The sequence below is a fragment of the Leptopilina boulardi genome, unplaced genomic scaffold, assembly GCF_019393585.1.
Source record: "Leptopilina boulardi isolate dan_hultmark-lab unplaced genomic scaffold, ZJU_Lbou_2.1 LbouV2_175, whole genome shotgun sequence".
Lineage (NCBI taxonomy): Eukaryota > Metazoa > Arthropoda > Insecta > Hymenoptera > Figitidae > Leptopilina > Leptopilina boulardi.
This window is the reverse complement of record NW_026137724.1, coordinates 309,259-336,716: the sequence shown is the minus strand read 5'-3', so window position 1 is coordinate 336,716 and position 27,458 is coordinate 309,259. Positions and strand designations below refer to the sequence as shown.

The 27,458-nt window shown below is 30.2% G+C and overlaps 1 protein-coding gene across 1 annotated transcript in view; it reads left to right on the top strand.

Annotated features, from left to right (window-relative positions):
• The window catches only part of LOC127277703 (acyl-CoA Delta-9 desaturase-like), a 202,135-nt gene that overhangs the window by 53,999 nt on the left and 120,678 nt on the right, over positions 1-27,458 (top strand). Inside the window, exons 6-8 of the mRNA XM_051299010.1 lie at positions 6,762-6,842; positions 7,055-7,144; positions 7,322-7,549. The gene's annotated coding sequence lies outside the window, so the exon portion shown is untranslated. The remainder of the gene's footprint in view (positions 1-6,761; positions 6,843-7,054; positions 7,145-7,321; positions 7,550-27,458) is intronic.

Genomic DNA, 27,458 nt, shown 5'->3' with positions numbered 1-27,458 from the left:
TTAGTTTACTAATACTGCCATACAAAGTATGGTTTTTTTCCATACAAATTTAGGGAAAAATTACCATTGTGTATATTAAGTTTCCTATACACTGTATGGGTTTTTTCCCATACAAATGTATAGCAAAATTACTATTGTGTATATTAATTTTCCCATACTCTTTATGGGTTTTTTCCATACGATTGTAGGGTAAAATTACCATCGTGTATATTAATTTTCCCACACGCTTTATGGGTTTTTTTCCATACGATTGTAGGGTAAAATTACCATTGTGTATATTAATTTTGCCATACAATGTATGGGTTTTTTCCCATACAATTGTATGGAAAAAATCCATTACTGTATGGGTTAATTACGTCCAATACATGTATGGGAAATTTACCATAAAAATTTTTTACAGTGTACATTTATGAACGTAGGTGTTTTTAATGGAGTATTGCTTAAAGATAAGCAAAAATTGTTGGTGACGAGGGTCTTTTTTAAGATAAAAAGGCCATCTTTTTCGGAAATTTGGCAAACCTGATTTTGAAAAATCTTTGAGGTGTAAAACAAATTGTATTAAACAGGTTTTTTTTTTACTGTAATGATGTATTGTTTTTGTTAAAGAATGGAAAAGAAAAATAAAGTAACTTTTACTATTTTCGTAGTAAATCCTGGCTGATTGGAATTTCTCGCAACTTTTGGCTTTGTAAATATAGTAAAAACTACTATATTTCGGGAGTAAATTTTACTATTTCAGTAAAGTAATTTTTTTCTATTTCCGTAGTCTCTCAATATGAATCAGTGAAAAAGTCATTGATCTCAAATCAGTCGCTAAATTCTAGCTATTTGAATCAGTGGTTTTTACTGACAGTTAAGTGACATTTCACTGGAGAATCAATTACTTTGACTGAAAATCAGTGAAATGTTACTGATTCAAATAGCTAGAATTTAGCGGCTGATTTGAGACCAGTGACTTTTTCACTGATTCAAATTTAAAGAGTATAGCAATAGTTTCAGACGAATAAAGTAACTTTTACTATACTTTAATAGTAAAACCTGAACTGTCCACAGTTTCTGCGCAATTTTTCCTCCAGATATAGTAAAATTTACTCCTGAAATACACTGCAAAAAGAAGTATCTTATTATAAGACACATTGGCTAGCCAGTTACCAAAAGCATCTTTCTATCCATCTTACATCTTAAGAAATTAATGCATTTTAACACAGAAAATTAAAAGGCATTAAAATAAGCTGCAACGCTTCTTATTTTAATGCCTTTTAATTTTCTGTGAAGATGTTTTTGATAACTTAGAAGTAAGTTGTAAAAAGCATCTTACTCTCTACATCTGAATTAGTAAAAAAGTTTACTAATTTGAATTAGTGACTCACTTTTTGCTTTAGAATTAGTTAAATTTTACTAATTGTTAGTAAAAGTTACTAATAATTAATAAAATTTTACTAATTCAGAAGCAAAAAGTGAGTCACTAATTCAAATTAGTAAACATTTTTACTAATTCAGATTTAGAGAGTAAAAAGGCGACCAAAGCATCTTAAAATAAGATACTTCTTTTTGCAGTGTAGTAAAAATTATTTCATTTTTCTCCATGCAGAAATGCGCTTGTGTCTGGAAAATTTAGATTTTACTTTGAAAATAGTAAAAATTTATATTTTTTAGATGTTCTAAACATTGAAAAGAGTTTTACAAACCCTAATTTAAAAATGGTATTCTCAAAGACAAGTTGGGGACTTTTTTTGCAGTCTGGGTGGTCAAACACGCAGTTGAAGTTCATCCACCACTGCCACACACACGCCATAATTAATGTTGTACTTGAGAATTGTTGAAGTAAAGAGGATTATTAGACCAGTACGTGACGAATGACCGTGTCAGTCTTATGGGGAGATGGAACCATATATATGCGCAAAGGGGGATGACTGTCGATGGTCGCGCAGGTTAGGTTGGGGTCACGGTGGTTGTGGATGATGCAGAGAGAGAGAGAGAGAGAGAGACCAACGGTGAGATATCGGAGAATGATTTCGTGCTTGCATTCCACGGGCCCCGGAGATCGCGTATAGACGAAGGTCCAACTGGAATAATAGAATACCATTTGCTATTGTGTTCACTCTTCGTATACACATATATATATATATACACAATTCACGTTTATATAAAATACATATATACATTTATATATATGTATAGATGATCCCTATGGGGAGGGTGGATATGCGTGCAATGGGTATACCTTCTTCGGACATAATGCGAGGTACCTATGGGGTCCGCGCCATTATATTTTCTACCTCGACGCATATAACGCAGGATTACGTGGCTCGCGCGCGTATTTATAAAGGTATGCATCTTCGATTCATGGGAAATACCTCGAGTGGACTCTTGAGAATTATGTTTAAATTTCCATTCTCACATGGTGTGTTTATGTTTATTAGACATAAAAAAAAAAAAAAAAAAAACGTTTCACTAATTTGACGCGACGCCTTTTATACAAATATACATACCCAAAAAATAATTTTACATTCCACTTTTTTTTCTCACATAAATATCAAAAGAGACTTACGTTTCGATTTTAAATTTTTCCCTTGACTTACGTACCTGAAACAAAAAAAAGAAAATATTGATTATAATTTGTTTTTTTTACATGTAATTATAATGACAGTTCTCACGAAAATGATCGAGAGATGTCTAGAGGCGAGGAGAGAATCAAAACATTTGAAAGAATGTTTATCGATGTGTGCGGGGACAACTAGGGGGTCATTTGTAACTTGCCAAGTTGCGATGACACGCGAGAGTGGAAAATGATAGGTTTCGCTTTTACCGAATAGGAAATGGTATACAAGAAAAAGACGGTTGTCGTATCATCATTCTTTTAGAGAGAGAGAGAGAGAGAATCCTGCGAGAAAAAGTGTAGAGGAATCAGAGTTGATCCATGCGTTCTTATATGCCGCTTATAGAGATTTACAACGTCCCAGAGGGCATGACTGAAAAATGCATTACGACGTCTCGAGGTCGTCATTAAAAACGCCTTACTGGATTGTTTTTTTTTTTTTTGTTTTTTTTTTTCATCAAAAAGCGGCCATGGTACACAAATCGACACACGAAAATGCTAATATTTACCCACATTCCATATCATAGAGAGTCGAATAAATCTCAAATGGAGGAATTTATTATCAATTATGTGTTAATTTTTCTCTCAGCTGCAGGTATCGTAATACCCTTTTTCCATTCAAGTCACAATTAATTCCTTATAAGAATCTGATGATCATATTCGCAAGGACACAAATGGTTAAAATATTCAAACCTTTGGCTCGTTTTGCTGATCCGTCAAAGGTGTGTATATATACTTAGATACCCGTAGGTAGGTTATTATTCTACACGCGTGACAGGTGCATGTCACGCATGCTTTCTACGACTTGTTTTCTTATACAGCCATAAGTCGCATGAATTCATGCAATCTCCTATGAATTTCACCTGGAGCTGTAAAATAGCCCATAAGAGAGGAAGAGATTCCTCTTAAATATATATATATAAATATATACTCCCGCGCGGAATGAGGTAACGGTTTCGCTAATAAATATCGTGATTGCATACCAAAGTGGGACGAACGCGATCCATGCCTCGAAATTATAATTAAAATCCCGCATATATACAGCTATGTCTAAATCCGCACAAGTAACAGAATTTTGCCAGATACATATAAGCCCATATATAGGCGACCATGATTCATGGTTGGTAATTAAAAGTTTCGCCCAGCCGCGGAATATGTCGAACGGAAGTCCAGACTTGACTTTTGATGACTGGCTATGTGTACTTTATGCACTTAAATATTTATGAGAATTCCAAATATGAAGATCTCTGTATAAATTTCGCTCTTTTTGAGTGTTTAGAATTTCTCAAAGCTATAAAACATGATTAAAGGGTACTTAAGACTGACTATCGATATGATTTTATGGCTATACATAGTTTCTAAATTACCATCAATGAAATTTCATTTAACCTCGCAACTCCTTCGATTAAGACACAACCGTTTGTGTGGTATATAGAAATTCTCTGTTGGTGAATTGAGAGTTTTGTTTTTGTATTATTATTTTTTTGCTATAATTCTATTTTAGAGTAATTTAGAAGTATATTCTTTTTTTTAACATATGCAAGGAAATGTAAATGCAGAACAAACTTTGCTGCGTACTATGCAAAAAAGTATACTTCCCTACACTGCTTTTGTATAGATATACTGTATACTATGCAGAAAAGTATAATTTTTCGCACTGTTTTTGATGGTTTTGCTGTATACTGTCTAGAAAAACATACTTTCCTGGATACTATGCGGAAAAGAATATTTTCTCGCACTGTTTTTTTATGGTTTCGCTGTACACTATGCAGAAAAGTATATTTTTCCGCACTGTTTTTTTGCTGTATACTATGCAGAAAAACATACTTTGCTGTATACTGTGTAGAAAAACATACTTTCCTGGATACTATGCAGAACAACATACTTTCCTGGATACTATGCGGAAAAGAATATTTTCTCGCACTGTTTTTTTTATGGTTTCGCTGTACACTATGCAGAAAAGTATATTTTTTCGCACTGTTTTTTTATGGTTTTGCAGTACACTATGCAGAAAAGTATATTTTTCCGCACTGTTTTTTTATGGTTTTGCTGTACACTATGCAGAAAAGTATATTTTTCCGCACTGTTTTTTTGCTGTATACTATGCAGAAAAACATACTTTGCTGTATACTGTGTAGAAAAACATACTTTGCTGTATACTGTGTAGAAAAACATACTTTCCTGGATACTATGCAGAAAAACATACTTTGCTGGATACTATGCAGAAAAACATACTTTGCTGGATACTATGCAGAAAAGTATATTTTCTCGCACTGTTTTTTTTATTGTTTCGCTGTACACTATGCAGAAAAACATACTTTGCTGTATACTGTGTAGAAAAACATACTTTTCTGGATACTATGCAGAAAAATATACTTTGCTGGATACTATGCAGAAAAGTATATTTTTCCGCACTGTTTTTTATAGTTTTGCTGTATACTATGCAAAACTATAAAAGCAGTGCTGAAAAGTATACTTTTTTGTATAGTATACAGAAAAATATAAAAATAGTGCTGGAAAATAGACTTTTCTGCACTGTTTTTTATAACTTTGTTGCACACTGTGCAAAAAAATACAATTTTCTGCACTATTTTTATAGTTTTGCAGTATACCTTTCGTTCTTGGTATATACACAATGTTCTATTGATGTAGAACAATTGGCCTACAGCGAATATGTTACATCCCAATATATTATCGAATTAAGAATCAGTTTTCTGAATGATTTTCTATTTCGTGATTGGAAAAAAGGAAAAAGTCGTTACATGAAACATGTCACCCAATAGATTCTAAATGATTTCGAGTGTAGCAAAAAAAAAAAAAAAAAAAGTTTAACTTTCGTGTTTACGTGTACTTTCATGTGGAATATAGTTTCCTGAGTCGTTGATATGTAAAAGATTGGGTCTCGCGCTCTTGTGTATATATATATATACTCGACTAGGAAAAAAGAATCCACCTTTGGGTTACTTATGTATATGCACACGTTGAGAGTTGGGAACTCGCAGCCTTAATTAGCTTAGTCCGGTTTAAGGTTTATTCCGTGCCTTTGCCTTTGTCTCCCCTTCCTCTTTTTCAATGCAAATGCTGAACGCTTTCTCCAACGGCGGCGGCTAGCGCGATATCGATAATGCCTCGATTTATTGGCCAGGGGCTTAGAACCGCACCAACACATACACATACACAGACGGTTCTATGTCCCAGATTCTTCCGCTGGCCTTAGCTACTATGAATTACATTCGAGAGCGTTAATAGCCTAAGAGAGGCGTGGGCGAGACTCCATTTTTGAGCTCATTCAACTATATAGAGTCGATCTATCGATCCATCGAGTTGACTTCCTAAGCGAGCTCTATTCTATATATCCAATTAGAATATTCGCACGATCGGCAAACCTCGAATTTATCGTTTAAAGATAAAAGCTTTTAACAAGAAGTTTACATTCTCTTAAAAATTAATCATGATTTTCATGGTTATGAACTTTTTTTTTTTACGGAGTGCAATTTTTATTTTATGAACTTTTTTTATGATCGCTGTTTTTTTTTTTTTTTTTTTTTTAAACAATTTAGGTAGGTTTTTTTTTCATTTTTGAAATTCAAGAATGTTTTATTGGCGAGAGAGATTATTTTATTGGTTTATGAAACTATTTAAATAGACACTTCGCCTAATGAAATCATTATCGTGGAGTAATAAAATATAAGAGAGGCGTATATTATTCACCAGTAATGTTATATATGCTTCTATCATGAGGAAATATATTTGGATTTTATGAGAAATATACTGGCGTTCATGTTTATATAGAATTTAATATTTAAATTTGAACATTTATAGATTTTCAGATTTAAACAAAATATTTTATTAATTAACGATCTCGTTTTATTTTAATACCATTACTGTGTATGTGTATAAGAAAGTCTGATAAAATGAATAATGTGTGACACACTTCAGAGTTTAGATACGCTTTCGAGAAATCTGAAAAAATTAAAAAAAAATTGTGCGGAAAAAGCTGGAGAATGATTTTTTACCATATAGAGATTGTATATTTTCGTTGAGAAAAAGAAATTAATGGAATTTTGTTTAGGGCAAATAAATAGTAATTTTATTACGAACGGTAAAAATTAATTTTGTAACTTAACAATTGTTTAAAAATATTTTTTTTTTTATTTTCCAGATGTCCGTTTCTTTGAAGGATGGGTGTTTGTTGCGGAGCTGCTCCTGGAGAAGATCTGGCATAGCTGAGTCGCAGTTGAATGTATGTTGATTTATTTTTAAAATTTGTTTTCTAATATTAGGATTTTATTACTGAATCTAATTAATTTTCTATAATTTATTAAATATTCAGAAAATTTTAATTATTTAAAAAAACATTTAAGTTCAATACAATGTAAAAGCAGTTTTTGCATTTAAATCACCAAAGTAAAATATACTTTATAATAATAAAACACATTTTTTTCAATTTTTCAGGCAGTTGGTCCACGAGAGAGATGATTTTAAAGAGAGGATATTATCATGGTGTTATCGTATCTCAAAATCACTAAGAAAAAATAAATAGTGGTGAGTCTTTTTTTCATTTTAATTTTATATAAATAAAAATTTGAAAATTACCGAAATTCAGTTTAGAAATTTCTTTTGTAATTAATAATAAAATAATAGTTTTTAAAATCCTAAAGATAATTTTTTGCATATCCGCAACAATTGTGTAATTTATTTTATTTTTTTTTTATTTTTCAGTTCAATAATCTGGAAGGACAGGAAGGATGTGGACGAAGAAAAGTGGCCCCAGTATGTTGCCATTTTTTTCAAAATGTAGTCTATTTTTTTATATTTTATTTATTGCATGGCACATAGCTCCCGACCTGTGCAGAAGTGCATGAAACAAACAGGGATCTCGGGGGTGGCCCAAGAAGAAGCCAAGGTAGGGGCAATGTTGTCATTGCTTCAACGTGGGTTCGCCGATCGGTGAGTCGTTTTTTTTATTTAATCCCTTATCCCTATTTGAGACATATATAGTTAATGCGTTGATTTTGACAAAAAAATTTTTTTTTAAATATAATCAATTTTTCGTTTTAAATATAGCTGTAGGTAGGGAAATCGGAAATTTTGTAATGGAATTTTTTTTCGGTATACAAAGTAAAAATTTTTTTCGTTTTAAATATATATAGCTATAGGTAGGGAAATCGCGAATATTGTCTCAAATTTTTCCCCTATAATTTAATATTAAATATTATTTTGTTTATTTGTTTAATTAATTATTATTTTCAGTTGATTCATCGTGGTGAGCAATAATTTTTCTTTTTTACCACCGTCGTTGTCCCAGTTTCCGTTAGCCGTTTATTTTTACAAATAATAATTTAAATTATTTTTCAACAATATTTTATTCTTTTTTTTTGACATGCAATGGACTTATTAGTTGAAGTAAACAAATAAAAGAAAATAATTTTTTTTTTAAAATGTTATCTTCAAAATTACAGTGAACGGAAACTGGGACTACCATGGTATTAATCATTTATTTTTTTCAGAAATCTTTAAAAATATTTCTTATATTATTTATTTATTAAAAATGATTAATTTATTATTATTTATATACATTTTTAATAATTATTGATTTACTACATAATTATATATGTTTACTGGATAATTTTACTCCTATTTTACTGTGAAAATAGAAATCAATTTTTTATTCGAATTTATTTTTTTTATCTTCACTTTAATTGTATAACAAATATATTTTATTTTTTTTATTATAATTCGCTAGAAAATTGTAATTTGTTTATTTTCAATATAAATGATACTTTATACAACTTCGATTGTAAATCTGTCAGGTAGTTTAAAAAAAAAATGAATTCCAGAATAAATTATGAATTCTAGAACACAGTAAAAAAAAATCTAGAGCAAAATTATTCGAAAAAAAAAAATATTTAATTATCAACGTCTTGAAATTTATAGCGGTGAATTTGTAATACATATAATAATAATTAAAGGTTACATTTATCAGAGATAGACTGATATGACCGATATTTTGCACTCTAACATTGCTTGTCGTTCAGTATATTTCAATTGTTACAATATTTACCGGTGTTAGTAATATATATATATAGTTATGATATATACATATTTTCGTATGACGTAGCTGCGACCGACAAGAGAGTTTATTATCCTGTGGCGAGATAATTTCTCGTTTGTTTCATTGAAAGGTACATTCATTTTAATTCCTAAAGCTCAAGTGAATGTCGTTAATCACTATATAGGGGACAAAATGTTTAAATTTATTTGTGATTATTATATACACGCACACAGTTTCCAATTTCTTTTTTATTTTCTCGATCTACATAACTACTGTCTATATACATATAGTTAATAAAAAAGGGAAATTTTTTTTTCCACTTGTTGCTATATATGAAAAAGATTTGGTTTGTTTAGGAAAAAAAAGCGATGGGAAAAAATTTCAATGAAATAATTTGAATACATTGTTAATTAAAATGTTTGCTATTTAGTAATAAATTTCAATTCTTTTGGTGACGTGACATGGACAACGATGACAGGGATTTTGATTGATTTTGGAGGACATGTCTGATTTTGCCAACTTGCTCATCGCGATTTGTCATATCTCTCTCTCTCTCTCTGAACAAGTTTTGCTAAATCGAATCGTACAAGATTTATATATGCATTTCGTGCATTATAATCCAAACAGTAGTGCATCTGCTGTATGCGCACATCTCTTTGATTTATTTTCCTGCATCTCTATCTCTTCTATATATTGAAGTAAATTTCTCTTAAATGGGATTGAACATTCCACTCTGAAAATTTGCCGACAGTGCGAGGTCTATTAGACTTTGACCCTCATAAAAGCACTCTCGTTTGAAAATTAACAAAGGATTCTCATGTACTAAAAGCAAGCAAATTTACTTGGAATTAATTTCTATAACGGCGAATAACTTCACGCAGTATATGAACATTACCATATTTTTCTTGGCGAAAAAAAATAATGGGTTCAAGTAGAACAGGTTGAAATGATTAACAATTAATAGTATATATTAATGTAAGTGATATATTATTGCTTAAGAGGATTGAAATTTATTATCGGCGTCATCGAGGCGTTTGTAAGATGTATGTATATTTGATGCGTGTGATGTCGATGTTTTTTTTTTTTTTGTTGTCGATTTTGTATATAAGCGCCGCGCTGCTTCTGATAATGAATGCAGATCAGTAACTCTGCCAGTCTATTACCGTAACATTGTTGATATTTTCTCTCTCTTTCATCTCGTTGCGTTTTACATATACATATAGACATCTATGGAGATATCAGATTCATTAGCTGGGTACATTCGCTCATAAGAAGGCGTTTGCGCAATGAACTGAAACGTCGTTCGGACCAAACACGACATGTTAAAGGGAGTCGTCGACAAGAAGCGAGAGTCAGAATGTATATATGTGTGAGCGAGTTAATGTCAATGAAATGGATATGACTCACGCTCTCAAACTATATATATATATATATTGATTCTATTCGACCTCTCTTTCTTCACACTATTCGATGACAATTCAATGCATTCGTAAATTTCGAATTCAATGTTATCTCTTCTGTATGTGTATATGTATTTTCGAGGGAATTCCCTTCAAAATAACTTTTAACAGACGTATATCATTATAGGATCTAGAAACCTAAGTTTAACATGTCACGTTTACATTTGTGGCCATCGGAGAAACACAAATATACGAGATATATATTTTCGGCTCTGAAACACACAAATGCTCTCTGGCAATTGATTTTCAAAAGCTTTTCTTTCTCCTATATATATATATTTGAGTGCGAGCATATATTTAGAGGGGTAGAAAATCAGTTGAGTACCGTGACGGACGTAATTGCATAATAATTCTTTCAAAAAGGACAGAAATGTGCAGAAAGATTATATTTCATTTGACATGTGAATTTAATTTTAGGGGAAATTCGTCATCTCTTTTCGTTGACTTAAGATTGATGTGCTATAGTACTGGAAAATGTTATGTCTATTGACTTTTTTTCCCTGATCGCATATTCAATTACATTATTTTCTAGGCGATCAATAATTATTTAACTGAATTTTTTATTTATCTAACTTTTTTTTCAAATTCATTTTCAAATTTTATTTTTAATTTTATTTTTGATTTTAATATTAATTGTAAATTTTTATTTAAATATATTTTCATTTAATTTAATTTTTAATCAGACGAATTTTTTAATAGGAAAAATTTCCAATTCAGTGTATTTTGTTCGAAATTTTATTTTACAAAACTATTATCAAATAATAAAATAAATGAAAAATTAATTTATTTCAAAAATTCTCAACAAAATTGATTAACTGATTATTGAAATTGATTTCTATTTAATATCGAATTTTATAAAGTTAAATATTTTATTTAATTGAAATTTTAATTGAAATAATAACAGAATTTCTATTTAATCGTATTTTCATTAAACATAATTTTTTTTTGAACAAAATCCCATTTAGCTGAATAGATTTTCAGTTAAATGATATTTCTATTAAATGCAATTTTTTTAAACTAATTAGAATTAATCAATATTTGGCTAAATGAATAATTTTAATTTGAATTTCGGTTAAATTAGAATTCGGCTAAATAAAAATTCGAGTCCGCAATTTGTTCGAAGTTCGGATAAATATTTTATAAATTAGAAAATAAATTAAACAGAATTTTCATATCAATGGATTTTTATTTATTCGTGTCATTAAACATAATTTTTTTTGAACGAATTCTCATTTAGCAGAAATTTATTTAACTGAATTGAACCGATTTTTTTAAAGTTCAGAATTATTATTTTAACGAATTTCTTTTTTTTGTCAAAAATTGGGCATTTAGATTAATTTTGATTTTAAAAAATTCGGCTAAATAGAATTTCTGTTAAATGCAAATTCGTTCAAAATAAAAAATTATTTAAAACGAATTATCCTTATTGAAAATTCGACTAAATGGAAGTTCTGTGAAATGCAAATTTGCTCAAACTAATTAGAATTAATGAATATTTGGCTAAATGAATAATCTTAATTAGAATTTCGGTTAAATTAGAATTTGGCTAAATAAAAATTCAAGTCCGCAATTTGTTCGAAGTTCGGATAAATATTCTATAAATTAGAAAATAAATTAAACAGAATTTTCATCTCAAAGAATTTTTATTTAATCGTGTCATTAAACATAATTTTTTTTTGAACGAATTCTCATTTAGCAGAAATTTATTTAACTGAATTGAACCGATTTTTTTAAAGTCAGAATTACTATTTTATCGAATTTCTTTTTTTTAATCAAAAATTGGGCATTTAGATTAATTTTGATTTTAAAAAATTCGGCTAAATAGAATTTCTGTTAAATGCAAATTCGTTCAAAATAAAAAATTATTTAAAACGAATTATCCTTATTGAAAATTCGACTAAATGGAAGTTCTGTGAAATGCAAATTTGCTCAAACTAATTAGAATTAATGAATATTTGGCTAAATGAATAATCTTAATTAGAATTTCGGTTAAATTAGAATTTGGCTAAATAAAAATTCAAGTCCGCAATTTGTTCGAAGTTCGGATAAATATTTTATAAATTAGAAAATAAATTAAACAGAATTTTCATCTCAAAGAATTTTTATTTAATCGTGTCATTAAACATAATTTTTTTTTGAACGAATTCTCATTTAGCAGAAATTTATTTAACTGAATTGAACCGATTTTTTTAAAGTCAGAATTACTATTTTATCGAATTTCTTTTTTTTAATCAAAAATTGGGCATTTAGATTAATTTTGATTTTAAAAAATTCGGCTAAATAGAATTTCTGTTAAATGCAAATTCGTTCAAAATAAAAAATTATTTAAAACGAATTATCCATAATGAAAATTCGACTAAATGGAAGTTCTGTTAAATGCAAATTTGTTCAAACAAATTAGAATTAATGAATATTTGGCTAAATGAATAATTTTAATTAAAATTTCGGTTAAATTAGAATTTGGCTAAATAAAAATTCGAGTCCGCAATTTGTTCAAAGTTCGGATAAATATTTTATAAATTAGAAAATAAATTAAACAGAATTTTCATCTCAAAGAATTTTTATTTAATCGTGTCATTAAACATAATTTTTTTTTGAACGAATTCTCATTTAGCAGAAATTTATTTAACTGAATTGAACCGATTTTTTTAAAGTTCAGAATTATTATTTTAACGAATTTCTTTTTTTTTGTTAAAAATTGGGCATTTAGATTAATTTTGATTTCAAAAAATTCGGCTAAATAGAATTTCTGTTAAATGCAAATTCGTTTAAAATAAAAAATTATTTAAAACGAATTATCCTTAATGAAAATTCGACTAAATGGAAGTTCTGCTAAATGCAAATTCGGTTAAATAAACATTGCGTATCTATTTGTTCCAATTTCGGACTTTAAAATTCGGTTAAATAAGAATTCTACCTTCAAAAATAATTCTGTACAATTAGAATTCAGTTAAATGTGTTTTTTTGCTAATGAATATTTATTTAAAAAAATTATCTTGGAAAATTTCGGCTAAATTCCCACCAAAAAATTTGTTGGCGAAATAAAAATTGATTTGCAATAGAAATTCGTGAATTAAAAAAATTTTAATTCAATACAATCAAATAAAGTTTTCTGTTAAATAAAAATTGATCAAAGTAAATATATTTTTATGAAAAATTTCTCATTTGAAATTTTTGCAAAACTTTCCGTTATATTTTTTACTGTTGTTATGAATATTTTTGCAAAGAAATTTCATGGATATTTTTCAATTTAACAAATGTAGGTTAATATTTTTAATAATTGACTATTATTGTATGATATTATGCAAATGGCGTTTCGTAGGGGGGGGAGAGGGCAATATGGTCATTGCTTCCGGCAGTTTTTGTGTGGCTTATTAAATTCGCATGCAGAGAAATAATATTGACGCGTGTGAAAGAGCCAAGTTTTCGCGAGCTTCGAGCCTCCTCTCATCTCGTGCGTCGATTTCCAAGGAAGCTTAAATGTAGATTGTTAGTGGAGTGTCTCTCTTTCGCGAATCTTGCAATGAGAAAAGGTGAGGCAAGAGTGAACACAGAGAGCAAGAACGACTATATATATATATATATATAAATATATACAAGAAAACAAGTAACACACAGTCGACAAGAATAAGAAGTGGTCCTACAAAGAGATCATGACTCGACGTTAACATAGAGATCGTTCAGTGCAAGCAAAGGAGAAAGTTTACCAGGAACTGTCTGAATCCTCCCGATTGGTAGTCTACTCCACTGTTTTTCTTTTTTTTTTCTTTTTGCCATCGTTTGCACTGCAGTCACGAGATGCATTCATATAGACAACTATAATAATAGTCAACCAAACTCCTTTGTCCCCTTTCTCTTTTCTCCATCAGCATTCTCTCTTCGCTAATATCTCGATAAGGAATTTTCCCTTACTATTATATTAACGAAATAGTTTTCAAAAAAAATTTCGAAATATTGAAAAAAAAATTGATGGGAAAGTTCTCGAGGGAAGTAATTTAATAATCCATTTTTGAAATTCAATTTGATTAATTCTCCACTTTTGAATAATTATTATTCGTGCTCCTTTTTTTTTTGTTTAGTACGCCTCCATCATGCAAATTTTCTAATTTTTGCTAATTAATAACGATTATGTGTAATTATTGAATTGACGTTATAGGAGCGGTGGATTTTTTTTTTTTTTATTTAATGGCCACTTTCGTAAGTTTTCGTTTTTGTGCGGTTAGAGCCATAAAATTTCGTCGCGCAGATTCTTGTCAGAAACGGCTCGTGATTTCAGCAGCAGGATTCATTAATATCCTGATAGTTCGAAAGAAGTTCTAAATATGTGAAACGATCGTTTGAGTTTTTTTTTTTTTTTTTTTAACTGACTTTCGAGATTTATGGACTTGTGTGTAAAATTCAGGAATTAACGGTGAATTCGATATAATATGTATATATATATACCTGGACCAATCCTTGAAATTAGATTTATTACGAGACAAAATCGTTTTGGAGCACACATAAAGAATTTTAGAAAAAATCATTTTTTTAAGCAGTAAAAAATGTTTTAGGATTCTTAATTTTAGATTGGAATTGAGTGTATTTTTGGTTCAAAAACTATTAAACATTTTGTAAAATATCATTTTTAGTAATAGCTATATTATTCGTAAATTTCAAGTTAATATATATTTAAAACTGCAATTGTAAATGAAATTAATCCGCCTTTTATTATTTTCTTAATAAATTATCATTCTTTTTTGGTCAGGGGAAAAAATGCGATAATAAGGCTAAATAATTCTTAATGTGAAATTGCTTTATGGGACATAAAATTTTGTTCAGTTCAACATAATACCAATATTACCACCGGTTGGTCGTAATTTCTTGTTGTAATTGTTGGTATATATATAGGTATATCTATAAGAAATAAGAGTCGACACTGGAAAACTTGTTTCGTAGAAAGCAAACCAAGTTCACGTGTGTTTTGTGTGTGTAATAAGGCACTACTGCTATATACGAACAGCAGCAAGTGGTACACATAAGCATATTTTGTTTATTATCAAAGATAAGATAAGTTTTGGGGGCAAGAAAGAGGGTTGGAGGGGGGGAAATACATTTTCGTCGGACGCAATTCAAATGAAATTAACGATCGAGTTTGCGAACATGTTACCCGGGTCCTATTATTATGCATATTGCACATTATTTCCCTATAATTGTTCTTGTAGTGGAAATTATTATCACTTTTACTTCTTATTAATTATATTGAGAATTGCATTCATTTTATAACATTGTTGTAAAAATTGATTATTAATAAATTCCATTTCATTTCGTTTATAGAGAAATTTATATATTTTGTGAAAACATTTTTTTTTGATAAATTAAATGATTTTTTAAATTCCCATTTTTTTTTTACATCCTTTCATGATTTTATAATCCGGATTTAAAATTTCGTCATATTTTCAGCGAATAGTTTAATAGTGTATAATGGTGATTGGATAAAATGTTCGCACGTATTATATATGATGGATTTAAACATTAGCAAGACCAATAGACGGATTTATTGAAGCGTGAATGAAAGTTTGCCCGCATAATCCTAATCTTCGAAACATGTAATCATTGAGTATTTTTTTGAATTATGTGGGCATAGCATTTTATATAAACCAAAAAAAAAAGAAAGAAAATCGATTGACACAATTCTTAGTTAAGAAAAAGAGTCATTAGTTACATGTATATATAATGTGTAGAAATATTTGTGTGATATATGTTTTTATTTAATTATTTTTAAGATTAGAACAAAATTTAACTATACTATTTCATTTGATTAACGAGATGCGTGTTTTTTTTTCCTTTCTTTTTTTTTTTTTTGAAAATTGTAATTTTCACAAGTGGATAATAATTTGTTGGATAAAATATTTAAATTGGTAGAGTTTATAATAATATATAAAATGTGAACGGTGGGATTCGAGAAATTTTCTCAGGCGAAACGAAAGTCATATAATTATTAAAGACCAGTAGACTGAAAATATCTTCTCTCTAAATCTTTCAAGTCGTCAATAATAATTTTGACTATAATGATAGATGCGAATTTCTTTTTTTTCTAAACGTTTCTTTATAAACAATTATAATAATTGAGTTTTAGTTGACAAATAGTTAATATTAAAAATAATAAGCTCATGTTTTGTCATGCGGGATAAATGTCAAAATTTAATCAAAATCATATATAAGGTTTTTTTTTTTTGAGAAATATAAATAACACCTTGAATTGTTTACTATAAACTTATTCAATGTTCGTGATGCAGCAGTTGTTCGTGACAATGAGACAATCAAGATCTTCAAATCGTGACGTTTAACTATATGGTATAGAAAGTTTGCCACTGCATGAGAATATAAAGAAAGGTGTGTTCACTATGGTGGATTTGAAGAAGAAAAAAATTTGATAAGTAATTGTCCAATTATTTCTTCTTTACAAGCAAAATCGCTCCTCTTTACTGTTTCCTGAAATTGATCAATGTGCATTTCTTTTTTTTTTTTTTTTTAGTACTGTTTGAATTCTAATTAACATTATAGATTTGTTTAGATAATTTGGAAATTTCTTCTAATTCTTCTTTTTTTGTTTCTGTTCTTCTTATTTTTCTTTTTAATGAAATTTGATTTTTTTGAGCATTGAATTTCTTTGAATCACAGAAAATTAAAAGGCATTAAAATAAGCTGCAACGCTTATTATTTTAATCTAATTTTGCTTATTTTAATACGAAAATGGATTAAAATAAGCAAAATTGTATTAAAATAATAAGCGTTGCAGCTTATTTTAATTTTCTGTGATGTAATAATTGATTCTTTTTTGAATCTTTCGAATTTGTTATTCAAATTTTTGAAGGAATTTTCAATTCGTTTTTGAATCTTTCGAATTTGTTATTCTTTTAGAAGCAGTTTTGAATTTTTTTTTTTCGAATTCTGGGCTACAATATTTTTGAATCATCTGTGAATTATTTCGTAATTCTTTGGGTTTGAATAAACTTTGAATTCTATACAGGGTTAGTGTTTTTTTTTTTGTATCAGAAACAAATTCTTCTGAATTAACACTAAAAATTCGTTGGAATTAGCTGCGAATTCGTTGAAAGTTGAACAATTTTTTCATTTTCAAGTTCCTTTGAATCCTTTGGAATGCCTTGAAATTCTTATTGATTTCTATGGAATACTTGCTAGTCTCTTAAATTCAGGTGAACATCAAAATTGTTATTATAGTGCGACCACGATTCGTCTAGACATATTGTTTTCTTAACGAAAAAAAGTGAATTTTTTTTTTTTTTTTTTTTTTTCTTCAACTGACTTGAAAATCATGAAAGGATGATGATTCGCAATGGGATTCACAAAGGTGGAATGTGAGAAAGGACGCGCGATAGTCCATCTTATAAAAGAAGGGAGTTTGAGGCGACGAATTCCAGGGCGAATCGCGTCCAATGGGTGAACTAAAGATTCCGGGAAAGATTTCGGCGTGGGTTATTAAGCCAGGCTAATTCCAAAGGGTTTTTTTTTTTTTTTTTTTAAGGCAAAGGAGAGCTACCACCTACCATTGGAATCCCCTCTGCATTCGTTAAAAAGAGAATTAAGGGGAGGGGTAGTGACACGGAATACTAAATGGGCCAAAAATACCCAGTAGATTCGTACGAGGTCGCCAATTACCATTTTCTTTTTTTTGCAACAAACCGAATAGAAGACACGTCTTTAGACGGATCGAAATTCGCGGTTTGTTCGACATGGCAATTTGAATCGTTATATGGCCGCATTGGGAAACAAAATAGTCGGTAGTTAATGTTTTATACACCTGCAGGAAACAACAAACGAAATGAAAGTGCATATATATATATATATATATATATATATCTACAAAACACGAAAAGTACTACTGGATAGGAAATAACAGAGCCGAGTTGCTTTGGTAATCGTGATATTTAAACAAGAAGAAACAGAGCGAATAAGCGTTTGTAAAAATCGCGGTGGGTCGAAACTAAAACTATGGACCATTTGTATATATATATATGTGTGGAGAGAAATCCCTCGAGGGGCCATTTTCAGTTGTCAAAATATACGTCTGCTCTCTTGGATCCTACTACTATTACCCATTATTGACTCACTTTTTTTTGTCCCATCGTCTCTGTCTGTCTGTCTGTCTTTCTGTCTGTCCGTAGACGTTATAGTTTTGAAAAGAGCCGTAAATATGATTGTTTATTATAGGAGCTCAATCACTAAAGCATCGTGAGAAGCAAAACTCACGCAAAATACTAAATTATATATTGCATTTAGAAAAATGCATTTCTTTTAAACTCTTTTAGCTTCTTTCCTTCATCAAATTTTTAGCCACGTGTACAATGTAAAATTAGAGAGATAAAAAGTAAATGTCGAAATTATTTCTTTAGCACAGTACAATTACGAAATTTTTAAAATTAGATAAACTTGATAGATGACAATTTAGCAAAAAAAAAAGAATGGTTTGCATTTTTGAATTATGAGTATAGTGACCTCTGTCGATAGCGTCATGACACAAAAAGATACTTATCTATACCTTGGGAAGTAATTTTTTTTACTTAATAAAATTTAGTTGACAGTTATCACTTTTGACATTCGATCGTAAAATTATCTTTGCGTCATATATATGTATATATATATATGGCTTTTGAAAATTACAGGGATAATCGCGCTGAAAGTCTCGCATATAAGACATAAGAGATCACATGAATTACAGGATTCGATTTCTTATCACGATTATAAAAGGCGCAAGAAATATTGTTCCGGGTGTTTGCGGGGTATTAGAAAATGTTCATGATTAACCTATACACACACACATATATATATATATGTGTTTAAAAGTTTTTCACTCGATTTCTATAATGCCCGGGGTAATATTGACTCGGCCTTGTCAAGAGGGATAAAATTACTGTTGTACATATTTTCTTTCTAACAAAAAGAATTTATAGCCATATAGTTTAAATGTCCAAGTCTTTTGAAAGAGTTTTCAATTTTTTTCTTCTTCCAATTTTTGTGGATAATAATCGTGCTTTATTATTTTTTCTATTTTCCGAACGCAACCTGTTGAATATTTAATTTGTCTATATTTCATTTGTACAATGAAAAAAGGATTTGGTATTGACAACCAAACGTTTGGTTATATGGTATTTAAGCAAGCAAAATTTTTTTGTTGCATCACAAAAATTTTAATTGTCTCAATCAAAATTTGTTTGATACAACCAAAATTGGAAAAAAAGGATTTTTGTTGTCCTAACTAAAGTTTGATTGAGACAATTAAAATTTTGGTGATGCAACAAAAAAATTTGGTTGCTTAAATACCAACCAAACGTTTGGTTGTCAATACCAAACCCTTTTTTCAGTGTAATAAATTTTGTTTTGAATCTCTTTTGATTATAATTTATGATTTTCTTTATATTTATCAATATATTTATTTGTTATTGTGAAATAAATGGAAACAAAGGATTAGAAGACGAGGAAATTGAAATGCGGTATAATAAATTATAATCCTTTTTGGAGGAGACAAAATTGCAAATCGAATAGGTGATATTTGAGGCGCGATGCATTTGAATTGCTTTGACCCAAATGCAATATTATACAAAAGTTACGCAGCGTGTGGGCTACTCGTGATCTTTCGCCTCTTCTCGAGAAAGAAAATCCTCTTTTGTTTTTTTTAACGAGAGAGAGAGAGTGAAATCGTCGTTTTCGCTTTCGTAATAAAATTTCTGTTGAACAGGGAGGATAATGTAACGAATTCGATGAAAGTTTCATTGGAATGATATCGACAACTGTTTCGAGACTTGTGCGCCCATGGGGAAATTTTGTAATGGAACGCGATGTTCAGAAATTTTTGTCTTCTGTTCTCGATGAAAGGAGAACGGGCGTGTTTGCCTCCTCTCACTATATGATAATCTTTCTATATATTATATCCAACTCTAAAAATTTCTTTCTTTCTACTATTCTTATTTTTAATAATTATATTTATTTTTATTCCTCAATAATTTGAAAAATATTTCGCACACATAAGGATATAAAAAAAAAAAATTCTAGAAGAAATTTGCAATTATATAAATAATTATTAATTATTCATGCACTTGAAGTGATTTATTGAAAACTGGTTTCTGTGTCTGTTTCTTTTTTTTTTTTATAACATGGTATATTAGTGCGATGGGAGATACATTAAAATTTCTCACCAATAAATTTTTTTGTCTCAGGAGGGGTCTTAATGACATGAATTATAAACTCTCATCGCATCGTGATTCGAAAGTGAACAATACGCGAATTTCTAAATAGTTTCTTTACTGTCTGCTCTTTGCCAATACAAATTTCTTGTTCGTTGTATTCGTGTAACAGTCAATCCGAAGCGACGTATCAGTGATTGATGATTTTAAATTAGCGACGCTAAGAATCGAGGTCTTATATACAATATATATAAGAGAGAGAGAGAGAGAAAGATTCGGTACTGAATTAAAGTAATTCACGCGTCTTCTTTTTTTTTCCTCCCCACCCATCGATTATATATATATATATATATATATATATATATATATATTGTTCGTTATATATCTGAGGAATTAAATCACGAGTTAATCTCCGGAGTAATATACTTCATGGGGGGAATGAACGAATGAATTTGAAATGGTACAAGGAATATCTAATCAGCAAAATGTAATTCAATCATACAAAAGGATTCAATTATAGAAAAAAATAAGTATTTTTCGCTGTGATAGGAATTATCGTAAAAATACTTTGTATATTATTTCTTGTAAATTACTTTTTTGTGGAATATTTTTAGTTACAATGGTTATACTAAAGAGAATTGAGATTTATCATTCCTCGAGAGAGGTGTAATTTAATAACTTGTTCGTGTCGAGTAATTACAAAAAAAAACAAATTTATAAATTACTGGAAAAGTAAATGATTTTCTTTGGTATAGCCAATTATGGCTATTAATTTCATGGGTCATCTTTTAGTTTGTGGAACTATATGGGTGAGAGAGATTGTTGTCGGCAAGTTGCGATGTATTAAGAAAGGAGAAAGATATAGACTGTTAAAATAGGTAGCTGGCTGTTACAAGAGTTAGAACATGAAGCGAAAAGCAGCGTAAAAGAGAGGCGGATTCCTTCGATTCAACTTTTGCCGTGAGAGCAGGAGACATATAAGAACGAGAGTCGAGACCTCTTCTCTTCTCTTTCCTCGTGTCCCTTTTGCGAAGGAAGCGAATCGAAAGATCAGGACCGTAATTCTTGAGATAAAAGTTCCTCCAACTTGATATGTTAAATCTTTAAGGTTTTACAAAACTATCGCGCATAAAAAACTGTATCACAAACTAGTTTACATTATATATATATATATCTGAAACGATATAATACTTATTTTTCGTTATATATATAAACATTTTTATGGTGATATATAATACCGTAAATCAATTACATGGCGAATTTATCTAATATTTTTAACTAATTAGTAAGGTTTGAAAATCGTTGAACTTCCTCAATTAACAAGTATATCTTTGTTTTGTATTAGGTTTTTTTTCAATATTTTATTGAATAAATAATTATTTGAACCACTTTAAGGTGAAATTCAAACTCAAAGAATGTGCGTAACTTAACTTTAATCGTGTCAAATTTGAAGTAAAGTTTCGCTAACTTTTAATCACAAAGTTTAGTTTACCGAAATGTCGTATATATATAAACTTTCAAGTTTTGAGAGTCAAAGAATCTTTAAGTGCTGATATATCAGAGTTAACTTTATACCCACTGAAAATTTATACTTGAAGCTTTCATCGAATGAAAATGTAAATATATAATTTCCCATCAATAAGAAATGATATATTTTGAAATGGAAAATTTACTCGGTATTAAAAAATTTATTTTGAATTGAGTAACTTTTTAAAATATAGTTTTTTTCTTTAATGTACGGTGAAGGATAATGATAAAAAAAATTATAAATACAGTTGAACTTCATCTATTGAGACAGTACTGTCCCAAAAATCGAGGTTCAATGATGGGAATGTGTTTTCTCATAAGAACTTTTTTCCGTATTGTATGATACAGTTGACTCTTAGTTGTTGAGATGTACTGTACTGTCTCAATAATCGAGGTTTAACTGTATTTTTAATAAAAAATGTGAATACTATTTTTCTCATTAGGAGAACTTTTCTTCGTGGTGTATGATAAGTACAGTTAATTCTTAGTTGTTGAGACGTACTGTACTGTCTCAATAATCGAGGTTTAACTGTATTTCAAATAAAAAACGTGAATACTATTTTTCTCATTAGGAGAACTTTTCTTCGTGGTGTATGATAAGTACAGTTAATTCTTAGTTATTGAGACGTACTGTACTGTCTCAATTATCGAGGTTTTATTGCATTTCAAATACAAAATGTTATTTTTTTCTTCGAAGGATAATATTTTCAGTATTGGCTCAATATTCAAGGTTCCTGTGTATTTCAATAATCTACTATTTTTTAATTTATCGTCAACAATTGCTGAATATTTATTAGGATAAATTATCAAAACTGTTTTATAAATTTACGAGAATCTTGGCGAATTAAAAGGGCTACCTACGTCCCTGGTAGAGGGACTATCTGACAAGTTGCAATATAGTTGTGCTTTAGTAGTAGTAGTAGTAGTAGCAGTAGAAGTCGTATAGTGTAGGTCGTAGAGAAGAGATTGAGAAGAAGTAACACGTGTTTGCGTGAACCAGGCGACGATGTATCGGTGACAGTTCATGTTGGTCACCTTCTGTCCTTGTCTCTTTCATTCTTTTTCTATCCTTCTGTCCTTTGAATTTTTTTTTTCTTTTACCCTTTTTTTCTACCTCTTCGCCTCTCTATACGGTTTGTCGGGAATTCGATTCGCGAGGGAAATGAGCAAATAAACTATCGACTCGTCTTCTTCTGACTTATTCCAGATTTTGGAATGGACGATCGAGTGGTGAGCGCGCAAACGAGAACGTCGGTAGGAAATCGATGACCCGTGAATTCGAAACAGGCCTGTCGTCGATTTAGTCTCTCTTTCGTCCTTCGTGGAAGCGTTCAATTTAATTTTCTTACCACATTCAGCTCGGTCCACCTTGGGACACAAAGGGATCTGTCTCTCTCTTTCTCTCTCTCTCTCTCTCTCTCTTTCGCTTATCGCGAGATCCATCGCACCGGATGCTGCCTCGGATCTCGCAGAAAAGTGAGAGAAAAAAAGGGATTTGTAAAAAAAAAGAAAAAAAATTCAACACGGCAATTTTCGGTATATGACGCGCGCGACTTTTACCATAAGATCGTGATTTAGATTTTCTTTTATAATTATATCTTGCAAAATATTATTTTTATTATAAGGAATTTTTTTTACTATTGAAATAAATGGAAGAATAATGCTCCTTGGGAGTTAGTCAATTTTTTATAATAATGTTAGAAAAAAAAAAATTCTTTTAGTTTTGGTCAGGAAAAAGTTTTTAACTTCGCTTTTATGGATTTGTGTGTGTGTGTGTGTATGAGGAGGGTCCATGAAAGTTTCCGAGAGATTTTAAGTGTGATGTAGCGTGGAATCTGTTATGACTTTTCACTATACTCTTGAGTTAAAAGTTTCCAAAATTGATTTTGGGTTTTAAAAATTTTCACTTCAAGTGTGATCGAGAGTTATTGAATTATAATAAAATAAACTTTTTTTTTTCCCTCCAAACGATAATTTATGAGCGGAAAACTGGGTCATATATTATTTTTATGCAAAAAAAAGAAGAATTAAATGGAAAATTATTTTTTCCACTTTAGGTAAGGAAAAATTAAGGGGGTCAATTTTCGTCAATTGAATTTTTTTTTGTTTTCGAAACCAGGTGTGAAAGATGGAGTTAGTGTTACAATTTATGAGAGTATGTGTATGTATATATATGTGCAAGAAGGGGTCGGGATGCAGTTCATATGATGCATATATATACGCCCTATAGACATATGTATGAAGCGTGTTCTATCATACGGAAGGGTAGGCCTTGGAAGAAGGGAGCTGTCAGCCAATGAGAGGACACCGATATGGCGGCCATTTTAATGATCGGTCTAAGGTAAACAAAGGGAAAAAGGAAGAGAACGAGGAGAGAAAGCGAGAGACTTCTCACCCCTCCTTTTTCTTCTTCTTCTTTTTTTTTTTTTTCTCTCGTCGTCGTCTGTGTCGCTGAACCCCCTTTTTTCTAAATGCGGGTACACATGCGTGCGTATGCACGCCCGCAAGGGTTGCTACCGACCAATCGTCGACCGTCATCTCAAAAACGTCGTCCGATGCTTCTCTCTTCTCCTTCTGATTTATCCCTCTCTCGCACACATTGCCCCTCCCCCACTCTTCTTCTTCATCATCATCATCATCATCTCGCAAAATCTCACTTTCCTTCTGGCGTGTTGTATATATATATATATATATATTCGTTATGAATTTATGTACCTAGAGATTTTTTTTTTTTATTGAAAGAGGGAGTAAGTCAAGTAGAACAATTTTTTCCCTGTACAGTGAGTTTTTATAATTATTATTTTCTTCTCGCATTAGGTTTTTTTTCGGGTGAAAAGTGAAATGGGATTAAGAATGTAGGTAAGGGGAGATTGCGGTTAACTGTGTGCGACACGAGTTTTTTTTCTGTTCTTTCTTTTTTTTACAAATAGTCTCTCGCTTTCTTCTTTTTTTTCTCGCAAATCATGCTTCATCCCCCCCTCGATTAATCATATATGTTCCATTTGCTTTATATAAATTTTTCCCTATATCCGGAAGAGAATTTTTGAGGGTTCCAGTAATGTGGGTCATTTTACCGGTTTTTTTTTTGATAATATAACGATTAGAATAGATTACAATAGTATTGTGTAATCATGCAGTAAAAAGGAGGAATTGTACATAAAAATCGATTTTTTCAATACAATATGTATATGCAAATATTAAACTAAAGGATGTATGAATATATTTGAACGCAGTTGAAAAAAAAGGAGCATTCCTTTCGAATGAGAACAAAGCGAGTGAATGGATATTAATAAATCGTGTGAGTGACAATTACAAGTTATATGAACAACTATTATGAATATGCAAAACTAATTTTATTTTTTATAATTTATTTATAATAGTATTAATAAAAGTACTTATAATAGAATTTACAATAGAATTTTTTTAGAATGCAAATTAAATATTTAATATATTGTTTAAAGTTTAGTGAAATTAGAAAGTTAAAAAAAAATAGTTTACATTACATTTGAAAATTAATAAATTCTATAGTAAATTCTTGTTTATACGAAAGTCATATTGATCAAAAAAATGCTTAACATAATAAGAATCATCACAATCAAAAGTGAAATTTGACTCCTTGAGACATTATGAATTAAAAAGCATTTTTTTTTCTTCCTCTGAATCCCATTCTTAACAATAAAGACCCACAAGAACCCTATTTTCTATATATCAAGTTCTCTGATGTTTTGCTTTCTAATCTATATATCCCCGAAAGTATATATATTTTTCCTCCGCCTACAGAAAAGCAACAGCTGTCTTGAATCTAAATTTTTCAAAATGTTTTTAATCGGTCAGGTATTTCTTTCTCTAAATGGATCCATTTATATAGAATATTATTCATAGTGAATGCTTCCCCATGCTCGTTAATTACCGTTAAACCATCAAAAGGGCAAAGCTAGGCCAGTGGATTCTATATGTATAATTATATCGTCTGAAACCCTATTTTCTTCATAGAGATCGTGCATTCAGATCTATAAAATATACTAACACATCATCATTTTGATCAAACGGAAAGTATATTTCCACTTGCTTCTCTCCTTAGTTTCTGTATAATTTGAAATTTCAACTTTTACATGTTTATTATACGTTTAGACTATTTTGAAGCAATTTCAAGTTGATTTTCGAAAGATTAGGATACGTTTATACGGATGTCAAACAACTGTTTCAACGTTTAAATTATATAGCATAGCACCTGTGAATCTTTTTGCCTATTTTTAGTATCGAAATTCCAAAATAGAAATAAAAAAAAGAATTCTAAAAATTTTAGAAATGTCAGAAAAAAAAGAAGTTTTTTTTTCTCTTTTAAGTTAACGGCTAGAACAAAAGGGGGCTGAAATGTACGTGTGCAATATTTACAGGCGGCTTGTTCGCGACCGGAAGTGCGCTGGTGTGCGTTATATAGAATACCTCCATTGCCCCGTGAGAATGGGGTATGTGTGTATATATAGAGCCCGGCAAACATCCGACTCTCGGTGGGCCCAAGTTGAAGCTGATGTGATTTGACTATATTCACACCTACCTTCGCCTCCCACGCAAAATCCAACCCCTCAACAGTTGAACGACAGAATGAAAAAAAAAAAAAAAAAAACCAACACGAATCACATACACAAGGTATATTGTGATGACGGGACACAACATCTCGGGTTCTTCATTTTTGCATGTCTACCCAATTCTCAGCATCAAGATGAGACAGTTCAGCTCAACACTGCAAGAGGGAAAGAGCTGAGGCCACTGCATTTCTTTACCGAACGACTTATATGAGTCCTGACAAAAACCCTCTTCTCTTCTTTCACTTATATACCTAACCCTCTTGGCAATGTAACAGGACCCAATATTATAATATGCCAAGGACGAGAAAGAGAGAGACCCTTTTACTAAATTTTTATTTTTCTAGCCGATTTTCTGTTTCAAGGTTAAAAGATTTTCGTAGAGAGATTATAGGTCAAGGCTTTCCAAAGAAGTCGCTACTTTGCCAATTTGGATAATCTCTTAATCCTGTAAAGGGGCTAGTGGATTTTTCAGATTAGCTGGTGAACGACCTGTATACGTATTACTTTGTTCCGATTGAAACGTGACTGATTTTTATTTTCTTCTTTCCAATAAGGAAATTTCTCTCTCTCTCTCTGCAAAGGGTAAATCTACAATATTTTCGTACAAATTTTTGTAGTTTATTTAATACTCAAAAAAAAATAATAAATTTTTTTTCAGTATATTAAAATGTGTATCATTTTTATTGAGATACAACGTTTTAATCCGCTTTATGAGATCGATACCTTCAAGTTAAAATAACTTTCAATTTCGAAAAATTAAAAAAAAAACCGAATGATGAATTTCTCCATTTTCGTAATCGTAAAACATGAAATAGTTCTTTACGCAATTTTTCGAAAGAGGGAAGGCAAAAAAAAAAAAAACAGAATCATCATCTTTTTTATCTTTCACTTTAATGAAAAGGGAGCTTATATAAAATTTCGTCTTGGCAGGTTTCAAATACCCTTCTTTACGAGCAAAATTGCGTCTTACTTTTGATTATAAGATAAAAGATCGGCAGCTTCATCGATAATTATACGTCAGAAGAAGATTCTCATTAATCCTATTCA